This window comes from Ailuropoda melanoleuca, chromosome 2 (genome assembly GCF_002007445.2).
Source record: "Ailuropoda melanoleuca isolate Jingjing chromosome 2, ASM200744v2, whole genome shotgun sequence".
NCBI lineage: Eukaryota > Metazoa > Chordata > Mammalia > Carnivora > Ursidae > Ailuropoda > Ailuropoda melanoleuca.
The window spans coordinates 92,369,520-92,383,426 of NC_048219.1; positions in this window are offsets into that span (position 1 = coordinate 92,369,520).

Genomic DNA, 13,907 nt, shown 5'->3' on the forward strand with positions numbered 1-13,907 from the left:
TAGTGTCTGATATATATTGTGCCCCAGTAAATGTTTGTTCTCGTTAGTATCTCAGATGGGTAAGTACACATAGGTAGTCCACTTTATTGAAATTAGAGTAAGAATTTGGTAGCATACTACTGCTGCTGGTATCAGGCTATGAAAACAAACCAAGTTACTTCTTCGGTATGCAGAATTTTTAAAGAGGCAGTAACACGTGCAGGTTGGCACCAAGTGGTGGAATAGAACAGACCTGGAAGGCAGACTTCAGGTACAATCCAGGCCTGTGCACTATATGACAAGAGAGCGGGCAGTGCTGCCATCTTCACTGGTGTACCCCTACCACGTGCCAGCAATCTGTGAGCTACCTGCGAGTATTCAAGTATGTAGTGCGCCTGGCAGATAGTTAGGCACTGAAAAATGGTAGTAAGATTATTAGAAGTAAATTAAAACAACATGCTAAGGAATTATTTGTAAAAGCAATGTCATGCTGTATTCCAGATTAAAAGTCAGGTCAACATTCTGTTTGACATTGTTCACTGGGGCATCTTACTGTTCAGAATAGTTGGCAGGAGATCCTGCAAAATCTTTAATCATCTGTGAAACATTGTGAAGCTCACTGTATTGTTTGCAAAAGCAGAAACAAAACATACTAAACATTGAAACAAATGTCATGTCAAACCCTCACCAGAAAGTGAAATTAACCAGAAGAAACTTTCCTGGAAATTGTCATTCTGATTTTATTAAAATTTATTAAACTTCAGGCTTGAAAAACATTACTGAATGAAGCCTGAGCAGCATAAGCCATTCTTAATCAAACATTAATGTTTTAAGCTTATTTGTAAAACCACTAACGCCTACATAAAGACTTGCATGTGAGTAATCATTGCAGTATTATTCATAATAGCCAAAAACTGGAAACAGTGAGTACCCACCAACTGGTGAATGACTAAAAAAATGTATATTCCAAATAGAATACTATTCAGCAATAAAAAGGGACACAGTTAAAAAATTACTGAAGGGGCGCCTGGGTGGCACAGCGGTTAGGCTCCTCCGCTATGAGCCTGCTTCTTCCTCTCCCACTCCCCCTGCTTGTGTTCCCTCTCTCGCTGGCTGTCTCTATCTCTGTCGAATAAATAAAATCTTTAAAAAAAAAAAAATTACTGAAGCCCATAGGATTTACCAGTTGTGTGACATTTTTTTCGACTTAAACTAGGGAGGCTCAAAAGACCAGTACATTGATCATCTATTTGCTCATTACCTACATTTAACATAACATTTCTAATAGTTGCTTCATCTCTATTTTTGCTAGGAAGCAGATGGAAGCAGCTTGACATTTGGTTGAAATACTTGAGCATGCATTTTTTAAAAAATACTTAAGCTGTAAGTAGCATTATTGCACTTGGGAACATTGACCAGAATTTCCTGATTCTTAATATTCAGTTCATATTCAAATTTTTCTGAGGAGAGTTGTGAGCCAAATGTCAGACCCAGTGTTGCCATAATTTACTATTCTATGAAAGCAATTATCATTAAGGATCTAAACTGACACTTGCAAAAAATATACATGTGGTCACTGCCATCAAGTTGCTTTAAGGAACCCTGACAGGACAAAAACATTTATGCAGCTCTGGATGAAAATTGAAACTAGGTAGATCTTGGGTCCCAAGTAGCACTTGGTAGTAACGTGTCTGCAGTCTTCCGTGGTCGTCAGCCGGAGGGCAGTTTGGGACTAGAGGCAGAGCCAGGTGAATAGTGAAAGCAGGTCCGTATGCCCCCAAACCTGAGGTGACATTCAGGCTTGGGTTATGTGTGACTCCTTGAGAAAGTACTTAGTAGTAAATGTTGAGTAAATACACAGCCCCTGTTTTGAGAAAGGTGAGTGTGGAGCTGCAGGGTAGTAAAATCAGAGAAGAGGGTTCCATAAGTTGGGGTTGAGGTGGTGGGCAAACACCCCCAGAATACACCTGGGGATTTTGAAGAACAATTAAGTCAAAGCTTTCCAACAACCTTCTGCAAGACAAATATTCTATGCACTGTCGAACATGGTAGCTACTAGCCATATGCAGCTATCGAGCACTTCAGGCTAGTGTGACTGAGGAACTGAATTTTACATTTTTCTCAATTTAAATTTAAAAAGTTAGTCACTAGTGGCTAGTGGTTACTGGATTGGACAGCACAGCTCTCAGCTACCAACACAAATGTCCTGCAGGTCACTGAAATAATTTCAGGTAGATATAAACTGTTGACAAAAGCAGCAATGACAGGACAATCAAAATTTGGTCCCCAAATTTCTGGAGTTTAAAGATGTATATCATTTCCTACACGTCACTGAGTTTTTCTGTGTAATACAAGTTCCATTTTTAAAAATCTACCTCAGGGCACCTGGTTGGCTCAGTTGGTTATGCCTCTGACTTTGGATCAGGTCAAGATCTCAGGGTGCTGAGATGAGGCCCCCCACTGAGCCTGCTTCTCCCTCCCTCTGTCCTCCTCCCACTCCCCTGACTCGTGTTCTGTCTCTCTCTCAAAATCTTTAAAAATAAAAATCTGCCTCTACTATTAATGCTTGTAGACAAAATGATGAAAGTGTTTTAAGGAAACATTTGGGAATAGTGAAGGTGAAGAACCTCTTACCTAATTCCTTTTGCCTTTTCAGTAGGCTGATAACTTGTATGCTGAATTTAAAAATCAAGGTGTATCACTTTTTAAGGTTTCCAGTATTCATACTTTGTAATTCTAATATCTCTCCCAGGTATGGGATACTTCCAGCTTCACGACTGATAGCTCCTCACGTTGTACCTCTGTCTACGAAGCCACATCAACACCAGCTTGTGGCCACGCATGTGCTAAATCCATTCTCCTTGTTAATGGAGAGCTTGTAAGATGAACTTAACAGTTCTCCTGTGCAAAGGCAGCGGGAAGTGATGAGCTTTTAGAAAACAGTGCTTTCTAAACTTAGAAGAAATAAAAAATGGAAAGACTTGATGTAAGAATTTAAAACTAAAATTACGGGGCACCTAGGTGGTGCAGTTGGTGAAGAATCTGAATCTTGGTTTCCGCTCAGGTCTTGATCTCAGGGTTATGAGATTGGGCCCTGCATTGGCCTCTGTGTTGGTCTCCACGCTCAGTGCGGAGTCAGCTAAGATTCTCTCTTTTGGGGCACCTGGGTGGCTCAGTCATTACACATCTGCCTTCGGCTCGGGTCATGATCCTGGGGTCCTGGGATGCAGCCCCACGTCGGGCTCCCTGCTCAGCGGGAAGCCTGCTTCTCCCTCTCCCACTCCCCCTGCTTGTGTTCCCTCTCTCTCTCTGTCAAATAAATAAAATCTTAAAAAAAAAAAAAAAAGATTCTCTCTTTTCCCCCTCTGCCCTTCCAGTTCATGCTCTTTCTCTCTCCAAAATGATAAATAAAATCACTCACTTAAGGCAATCAACAGACCGATAAAATTTGTAGCAGAGAAGATGGACAGAGTGAAGATGTATATTTTATAAAAAGCTTTTATTATTTTTTAAGTATTTTTTAGTAATCTCTACCCAATGTGGGGCTTGAACCATGACTCCAAGAGTCGCGTGTTCTTCTGACTGAGCCAACCAGGCGCCCCTGTAAAGGTCTTTTTAAAATAAAGTTTAAAATATTAGGACTCCGATTTTAAAAAAAGGTAAAGTATAGAGACAGAAATTATATCCAGTTGCCAAATTAGTGGGGAAATGTTCAACCTAGTATCAAAGTTATTTAAAATGTGGGGTGCCTGGGTGGCTCAGTCGGTTAAGCATCCAACTTTTGATTCTGGCTCAGGTGGTGATTTCCAGGTCAGCTGCAGTGGGGAGTCTGAGATTCTCTCTCCTTTGCCCCTCCCTCGATTTGTGCATGTTCGCTCTCTCAAATCTTTTTTAAAATGTACTTAAAATGTGTTATTTTTGGGGCGCCTAGCTGGCTCAGTTGGTAGAACATGCGACTCTTGACCTCAGGGTTGAGTTTGAGCCCCACATTGAGGGTACGGATTACTTAAAATCTAAAAAATATATTTTTTGCTTATATAAAATGTACAGAAGAATACCCCACATGGCCATTTAATGACCAACTTTATGGTGTCAGGTGCTGTGTTGTAATGAGGATATGGAGTCAAGACAGGATGCATTCTCAGAAGGCGGCCTCAAGGAGACTACAACATATATCCTGCTTACCATACTTACTCATTTTTTAAAAAATGACTTATTTATTATTTTAGAGAGAGAGAGTGCACATGGTGGGGAGGGGCAGAGGAGAGAGAGAATCTCAAGCAGACTCTGCAGAGCCGCAACCAGACACCGTCCTCAATCCCATGACCTTGAGGTGGTGACCTGAGTCGAAATCAAGAGTCGGACACTCTACTGACTGAGTCACCCAGGAGCCCCCCATATAAACTCTTTTTTCCAGCCTTTCATTGGAGTGAGTGTTATATCCCCGACTTTATCTTCCTTGGAGAGTTATACCTCCTATATATTTTTTAGGTAGTTACTCATAAAATTGAACACCCCTAATTGTTTTACTGAAGTCTCAGCCCTCCTAAGTAACACAAGGACGATGGAAACGCTTTAGTTCCGATCACATTATCAGCTCCCGAGTTCCACCCTCTTCTGATTCACGCTATTTTTGTTCAGGACTTCAGTCTGACTCTGTTTTTACCCTGGACACACACACATACACACGTATTAGTTGTTACTTTACAGTCAAAGCATAGATTTACCTATATTTTTTACCAACTTATTTGCTTATCGTTGCTCTCTGCATATCTCCTTCCTCCTGGGTTTTCTTTGCCACAAAGATCCTCTTTTGAATTAAGAGTGTGAGGATAAATATCCTCAGCCTGCCTTTAGCCAAATATGTCTTTTACTGTCATTTTGTTTGTTTGTTTAAAGATTTATTGTTTATTTTTATTTACTTGACAGAGAGAGAAACTGAAAGAGAGGGAACACAAGCAAGGGGAGGGGGAGAGGAAGAAGCAGGCTTCACGCCAAGCGGGGAGCCTGACGTGGGGCTCCATCCGAGGACCTTGGGATCATGACCTGAGCTGAAGGCAGACGCTCAACGACTGAGCCACCCAGGCGCCCCTTTGACTGTCACTTTAAAAAGTAGTTGTAAAAGTCCATATTCTATATAGACATTAACTTTCCAGGGTACTTTGAAGATCATTATCAGTCCTGTTTTATGACCTCTATTGTTGCTGATAGGAAATCTGAGAGTCCTAGTGTTGTTGGGAGATAATGTGTTTCTGTTTCCATGATTTTCTTGTTTGTTGTGTTCTACAATTTCACTACATGGTGTCTGGGTATGGATTCATTTTTATTTATCCTCTGTAGGAGTCAGCGTGCTTCTGTGAATGGTATCTTCTATGATTTGGGACTAGTTCTTAGTTATTGTCATTTTAACTGTAGCTTCTTTTCCATCCCCCCCTTCTCTCCTTCTTGACTTTTATTAGATCTATATTTGATTTTCTTATTCTTTATATCTCGGCCTCTCTTTTTTATTTCTCATCTCTTTATCTCGTGATGCTGCATTTTGAATTTCTACACATCTATCTTTTCAATCACTAATTCTCTCCAGCTAAGCCTAATCTGCTCTTTAATGTCTCCATTGAGGTTTTTTAACAGCTTTATTGAAATATAATTTATGTACCATAAAGTTCACTCATTTAATGTGTACAAATTAACAATCTTTAGTATATTTACACTGTTGTGCAACCATCAAAACAACCTAAGTCTAGAACATTCCATCACTCCAGCGGTGCCTGGGTGGCTCAGTCGCTTAAGCATTTGCCTTCAGCTCAGGTCATGATATCAATGGGTCCTGGGATCCAGCCCCATGTCTGGCTCTGTGCTCAGTGGGCAGCCTGCTTCTTTCTTCCCTCTGTCTCTCCCCTCTGCTTGTTCTCTCTCTCAAGTAAATAAAATCTTAAAAAGAAAAAACAAAACAAAACAAAACAAAACCAAAAAACATTCCCTCACTCCAAAAAGAAGCTTTGTATCCATTAACAGTTACTTCCCATCCCTTTCCACCATTTCCATACTCCCCAGCCCTGTCCATTAGGTTGCTTATTTCAATAACTATAGTTTTCTAGGGGCATCTGGCTGGCTCAGTTGGAAGAGTGTGCAGCTCTTGATCTCAGGGTGGTGAGTTTGAGCCCCACGATGGGTGTAGAGATTACTTAAATAAATAAACCTTAAGGAAAAAAAACTATAGTTTTCTATTTCATGATTTTTAATTTGGTGTCTTCCAAATCAGCCTGTTCTTTTTTTCATAGTGTCTTATTCTTCCATCATGGTTTCTATCATTTCTTTTATAATTTTAAATATATTTATATTCTCTTTCAGACTCTTTGATTATCTCAAGTTCCTGGTGGATGTTTGTTTTGTATTATTTTGACCTTTAATTGGAATTGCTTTTACCGTGGAAATGTGCCTGCATTGTAGGAGTGTTTGTGCAGAGGGGCTGGACATCTCCAGACTCATATTATCAATGGCCTGTGAACATTTCTTGTAATAATTTCTGAGCTTAGGGATTCCTATACCATATGGGCAGTTTAAGTTCCAGGTTTTGATTTCTCAGAGGAGACTTTTTTTTCTTAAGATTTATTTTTTTGAGAGAGAGAGAGAAATTGAGCAGGGGGAGGGGCAAAGGGAGAGAGAATCCTGAAGCAGACTCCCTTCTGAGTATGGAGCCTGATGTGGGCTCGACATGGGGCTCGATCCCAGGACCCTGAGATCACGACCAAAGCCAAAATCCAGACTTGGCTGCTTAACCAACTGAACTCCCTGGGCACCTTCAGAGAAGACTTTTTTAAGTCAGTGCCTTGGATAGTGAAAAGCATCCTTGTCTTCACCTTTCACTGAAGAGAGCCCTTCAAATTCCGGGCTTGATGCAGGGGAGTTCAGTGCTAATTTCCCAGCCCCAAGACCTAACCTGGAGGGTAAACTGAAGGAAGCCACTAATCAGTCCTGATAACATCTTTCTGATTCCAACCAAAGTCGCTGCAGCATCGCTTTGAACTTGACTACTCTGGCTTTCATTTCCCAATTCGTTTATTGCCCCTGGAGATTTCTCTTGCTTTTCTGGAAGCTCAATTGGGTTTTTCTTTCTTTCTGCTCTTTTTTGTTTTTGTTTTTCTTTTTTTTTTGGGTGGGGGTGGCAGGCATATTCCCTTAATATAGTATTTCTAGGATTTTGTCTTAAGGAGTTTAGTCTATGATGCTCCAGGCCGCAGGCATTTGAACACATAGATGAGACGACTTTTCAGCTCACTGTGGCAGTCCAACCACACTGAACTTCTCAGGGGTCCAGAAACCAACCAGTGTTGCCTGTCTGGAGCACAGCTTGCTGCTCCCTCTGTTTAGGATGTCCTTCCCCTTCTTTTCCACTTGATGGTTGATTTCTAGTCCTTCAACTGCTCAGCTTTTCTCTGACAACTTTAAAACTCCCTGCAGATTTAGCTGCTTACGGTTTCCACCTGTATCAGCTACAGGCTTACGCAATTAATGAAAGCCATGTGGGACGTAGCTGATCAACACAGATTAGCTCTCTCAAACACTGTTCCAGGCTCCAAGGATACAGGGATAACATGGCCAAAAAGATCCTTTCAGGAAGCTTGCGGTCTAGTAAGGAGAGCTAATGAGGTAAACAAACAATCTCCAGCAGTGCTAAGTGCATGAAGAAAACAGGTTACAGCGGAATGACTGGGAGGGCTACTTTAGGTTGACTGGTCCGAGGCTTCTCCAAGGAGGACGCCCTTGTGGAGTCTGGGAATAGAACTTGCAGGGCAGAAAGAATACAAAGTGTAAGTGATGATTCACCAAATTCTACTCCTGAAACCAATATCACACTGTATGTTAAATAACCAGAATTTAAGTAAAAATTGGGAAGAGGGAAAAAAAAATACAGAGTGTAATGGCCTGAAGGTGGGAACGAGCTTGGAGAAACAGAAAAAGGCGATGGACCGGAGGACAGTGTATAGCTATGTAGGGAAAGGTTGTAGGGGGCTGTGTGAAAGGAACAGCTTTGGAGAGGGAGCTGGCAAGGGAGATGGGGAGGTCAAGAGAGGATTGGAGACAAAAGGTACTTGTGCATGTTTATCTGTTGATGGGAATGACCTTGGTGGGGGGGGGCTGACAAATTTATTATGTGGGATAGAAGAGAGCTGCAAGAGCAAAGCCCAGAGAAGAAAGAAGAAATGGGGTCCAGTGGCTGAGTAGAGGAGAGGTACAATAAGAGCAGGGATGGTTTGTCTATTTTCATAGGAAGGAAGGCAGGGAATGTGCATAAAGAAAGCAGGCATGTAAGCTAGTAGATTTGGTTGTGTAAAGACAAATGTCACTAAGTTCACTAAATTACAGATGTTCCCCACGATCCACATGGTTGGAGGGGGGAGGGAGATGGAGGTGGTGTTCCCAGATGAGGGAAGAGAGTCATGACAGGTTGTATAGACAAAGGCATCCCCCAAAATGGATCAAGTACCATAAAAGTGTTCATACTCTGACCTAGTGATTCTGTTTCTGGAAATTGTATACTAAATATCTGGAATACAGAAAAAGCTAGAGCTGATTCTTTTTCCAATAGAGAAATAGTATGGTATTTTATGGTCACTTGCTCATGGACTATCTCTCACCTATTAAACAGGTGAACTTTTTCAGGAGCTAAACAGCTTACAACCAAAATATTTTTTTTAAAGATTTTATTTATTTATTTGACAGAGACAGCCAGCGAGAGAGGGAACACAAGAAGGGGGAGTGGGAGAGGAAGAAGCAGGCTCCCAGCAGAGGAGCCTGATGTGGGGCTCGATCCCAGAACGCTGGGATCACGCCCTGAGCCGAAGGCAGACGCTTAACGACTGCGCCACTCAGGTGCCCCACAACCAAAATATTTTTATTTAGATGAACATTAAGGACATTCTGCTACGTGAAATGTCAGAGAAAGATAAATACCATATAATCTCACTCATATGTGAAATCTAAAAAACCCAAACTCAAAGAAACAGGGAACAGATTGGTGGTTGTCAAAGAATGAGGGTGAGGGTGTGAAATGGGAGAAGGTAGTCAAAGGTACAGACTTCTGGTTATAAGATAAATAAGGCCCATGGGGCGCCTGGGTGGCACAGCGGTTAAGCGTCTGCCTTCGGCTCAGGGCGTGATCCCAGCGTTATGGGATCGAGCCCCACATCAGGCTCTTCTGCTGTGAGCCTGCTTCTTCCTCTCCCACTCCACCTGTGTTCCCTCTCTCACTGGCTGTCTCTATCTCTGTCAAATAAATAAATAAATAAATAATCTTAAAAAAAAAAAAAGATAAATAAGGCCCGGGGACATAATACATAGCATGGTGACCACAGTTAATAATACTGTATTGTAGGGATGCCTGGGTGGCTCAGTCAATTAAGTATCTGGTTCTCTGTTTCAGCTCAGGTCATGATCTCCTGGGGGTCATGGGATTGAGCCATTATCCCGCTCTGCACTCAGCAGGGAGTCTGCTTGAAGATTCTCTGCCTCCCCCCACGCTTCACAAGCCCTCTGTCTTCTCTCCAAAATAAATTTAAAAATCATTAAAAAAAATACTGTATTGTATGTTTGAAAGTTGCTAAGATAGGTCTTAAAAGTTGTCACCACTGAAAAAAAAATTCTGTGAGGTCGTGGATGTTAACTAAACTTATTGTGGTGATCATTTCACTATATATATAGTCATTAATTATAATATAATTAATTATATATAACCATTAATACAATATTCTATGTCGGTTACTTCAATAAGGCTGGAAAAATATATAAAACTTCAAAAAATTTTTGATTTTGAGGCACCTGGTTGGCTCAGCGGAAGAGCACGTGACTCCTGATCTTGGGGTTGTGATTTGAATTGCCATGTTGGGTGTGGAGCCTACTTAAAAATTTTTTTTAATTTGACTTAAAGTAAAAATTAGATACTTGAGTAAACCTACAAAAGAGGTAAACATTTGTATTTCTGAAAGGGACGTCTGAGAACTGAACTTGCCTTCTCAGGCAGGTCAGTTTTCTTCAGCTTGTCAGACACGAGAGTCCCAAATGCTCAGTCCCCCTTCCCCTTACGGACTTGGGTGCTCTGGATCTCAGGCCTGCTGACCCCTCTGGGCCAGCACTCAGCTGGATGGACCGGGCAAAGGGCCTCAGCTACCTCCACTGAAACCCAACCGGCCCTTGGGCTTTCTGAACAGTACGAATTGATGAGAGGCCAAAGGAGAGTTCCAGGCAAGGCTTTACTGGGGCTTGTGCTCCAGCACAAAGGACAAACACAAAGGAAAGAATCCTCAGGCTGCCTCCCACAGAAGAGGTCACTCAGAGAGCTTTGGAGAGACCTAGGCAAGAAAAGAATGTGTAAGGGTAGGAATTTTTTTTTTCCACGCATGCGCACTTAAATAAAGGCCCTGCTTCTTCGTGCCGCCCACGTCTAATTAGCAATTACATCTCCGCCCCTGGGCGTGATTTTTAGTATTATAATGAGAGACAAAGTCCGTGGAAGGTGGGCATTGGCATCCATCTGAGCGCTGACGGGTTTGCTCCTGCTCTCCCAGCGGGCTTCCGTTTTAGGTGACTATCCTACTTCTGCTCTCCCGTGAGCTCTTTTACTCGGAGCAGCTCAGCTTTTCCTTCTACAGATCTCGCTGAGGAAGGCTGGATTTTGTGTCTAGGGGTGAGGGGACACGCGTCCAGTCCCTGCCCTATCTCACAGGTCCCCTAAGAAGGCGTAAGCAGTTTCAGTGCCTCCTCTTCCGGTGTCGGCCTGCTGTTGTCCCTCTTAGTCACCCACATCCCGCGTACTGCAAACTCAGCTGGGCGAACCGCAGCTCTGCATCTGGTATTAGAGATTTCAACATCTTTATTTGCATTTCAGTACCTGATGAAGCTGCTGGCAGTTCTGTATGACTCGGTAAAGTGGAGAAACAAAACCGCTAGCCATATGTCCTGTTCTTGGTGCATAAAATGGGTTGGTTTAAATAACCATAATCATAGCTTGCTTCCCTATGTAAGATTGCACCGAGACTGGGTGAATGGGTGTCTCAGTCTGTTAAGCATCTGCCTTCAGCTCAGGTCATGATCCCAGGGTGTTGGGATCAAGTCCTGCATCAGGCTCGGAGCCCACTTCTCCCTCTGCCGCTCCTCCCAACTTGTGTGCACGCGCTCTCTCTCTCTCTCTCTCAAAAAAAAAAAAAAAAAAAAAGATTGCACAGAGGTAGTAGCCCTTGGCAAAACACGGATTCTGACTAGGCTGTAGTCAAACCTCGCCTTCTCAGAAGCTTGCTTCTGCCAGTTCCTAATTTTCAATGAGCAGGGGTGTTTTGTTTTAAGATTTTATTTATTTGAGGGGGGAGGAGCAGAGAGAGAGGGCAGAGAGAATCCTGAGCAGACTCTGCACTGAGCAGGATGTGGGGCTCGATCTAAGGACCCTGAGATCATGACCTGAGCCGAAATCAAGAGTCTGATGCTTAACTGACTGAGCCACCCACACATCCCTCAACGAGCAGGGGTGGTTTTCAAAATATTTAACAACTTAGGGGCATTGACCTTAGTGCAATCAGACATTAAGTCTCTAATTGCCAGATCAGGGCAAGGTCCTGGGGAGATGGGACTGGACAGAGGTTACTTAGGAAAGTATTTCAATATTTTAGTAACTGGTATGGCCCTGGGGTACCACCCTGCTGAACCTCCTCTCTTCTTTCTGTCTCTCTCATACATGGACACACACAGGTCTTGTAACTCCCAGGTTTACTTGCATTTGAAATAGAAGAGGAGTCAGGACAGGCTGCCTTTGAGCCCAGGTGTTTGTGGCTAGGTGCTGTTAAGTGATTTATGTATCTTATTGAAACTTCACATAACACTTGGAGAATTTTTAAAACATTCTAAGGTCCTGGGGCGCCTGGGTGGCACAGCGGTTAAGCGTCTGCCTTCAGCTCAGGGCGTGATCCCGGCGTTGTGGGATCGAGCCCCACATCAGGCTCCTCTGCTATGAGCCTGCTTCTTCCTCTCCCACTCCCCCTGCTTGTGTTCCCTCTCTCGCTGGCTGTCTCTATCTCTGTCAAATAAATAAATAAAATCTTTAAAAAAAAAAAAATTCTAAGGTCCTTACGCTCTCTAATACTATTATAACCTTCTCAACATCAGGTCATTTATTCATTCAACATGTTGTACTGAGTGCCCACCATATTAGGTTGGGAATAAAGAAGGAGAGCAAGATAAGAAGGTGCCACATCTCCTGGAGCCTACGTTCTAGTGGGGAGAGACAGACAAAAACAAACAAACAACTAAGTAGATTAGCCTGGAAACAAGTGCTATATTAGATATAGTGCTCAGGGATGGCCTTTTTGAGAAGATGCTATTTGAACTGCCAAGGATAGGAAAATCTGGGAGGGTGGGGAGTAGAGTTCCAGATCAGAAAGGAATGCTAAGTGCAAAGGCATGAATGGGGATCAGAGAAAATAAGCTGAAATGGCTGGAGCTTTGTAAATCAGGGAAAAACTATTAGGAGCTCAGATTGCAGATGTAAGCAGACTTGGATTACAGAACCAGGGGTTTGGATTTTATACTCTGCATGTTGGGAAGCTATTTGGAGGGTTTTAAGTAAGAAAGAAATAAGATCTGATTTTTGTTTTAAACAGGTCATTCTGGCTGCAGTGTAGAAAACTGGAGTTAGGTGGGAGGGGAAACTGAGATGAAAAAGGGAAGTGGGGAGAACAGTTAGGAGATTGCAAAAGTTCACACAAACATGGCTTGGACTAGAGCAAGGGTCAACAAACTTTCTGTAAAGGGTCAGAGAATATTTCAGCTTTTGTGGGTTACATATGTTCGCTGTCACATATGTTTAGTCTTTTTTTTTAACCCCTTAAAAATGTAAAGCTATTTTTAACTAGACTGCAGGCGCAGTCTGCCTATATCTGGACTAGAATGATAACTGTAGGGGAAGAAAATTTTTTTCTTTACCCTTCTATTTTCTTTTGGCTGGCCTATTAATTAAATTAACATAAGACAGATTAACAAGAGAAAAACAAATTTAATTACATATGTACAGAAACCCCATAAGAATATGAGATCCACACGGGGCAGGGTGCTGGCTGGCTCAGTCAGTAGAGCATGCACTCTTGATCTCAGGGTCATGAGTTCAAACCCCCACGTTGGGCATAGAGCCAATTAAAAAAAATTAGACCCATAATCAGACAATTCGGGCTTATATGCCATCCTGAACTAAGGAGAAGGGGGTAGGGGTCTGGGACTTCTAAGGGGAGGAAGGCAATTTATGGGAAGATGAGGACAGCAAATATTTGTTTTAAGATTCTAGAAGAATCTTAAATGGTATAGCAAATTTTTTCTCCCCAACACCGTCACAATGGGCCCTCTCCATTCTCCAAAGGAAATTTTGAGATATTCCACCTAATAAGATTGCCCTCCCCCGCCAAGGGAAGGTGACTTTACCTGAAACAATCTTTTCTTTTGCTAATTGTCCTACCCCATTTCTTTTTTTTATTTTTGGTTAAAGATTTTATTTATTTATTTGACAGAGAGGGAACACAAGCAGGGGGAGTGGGAGAGGAAGAAGCAGGCTCCAGCAGAGCAGAGAGCCTGATGCGGGGCTCGATCCCAGGACCCAGGCCCTGAGCTGAAGGCAGACGCTTAATGACTGAGCCACCCAGGCGCCCCAGTCCCACCCCATTTCTGTTTATAAAACCCTTCCTTTTGTGTAGCTCCTTGGAGTTCCTTTCTTTTTGCTGGATGGGATGCTGCAGGATTTATGAATTACTTAACAAAACCAGTTACATATTTAATTTTGCTCAGTTGATTTTTTTCCCTTAAGTCCCTAATCCATAACAGCTAGTCTATAACAATTTTATGCCTTTTTTTTTTTTTAAGATTTTATTTAGTGGGGTGCCTGGGTCACTCAGTTG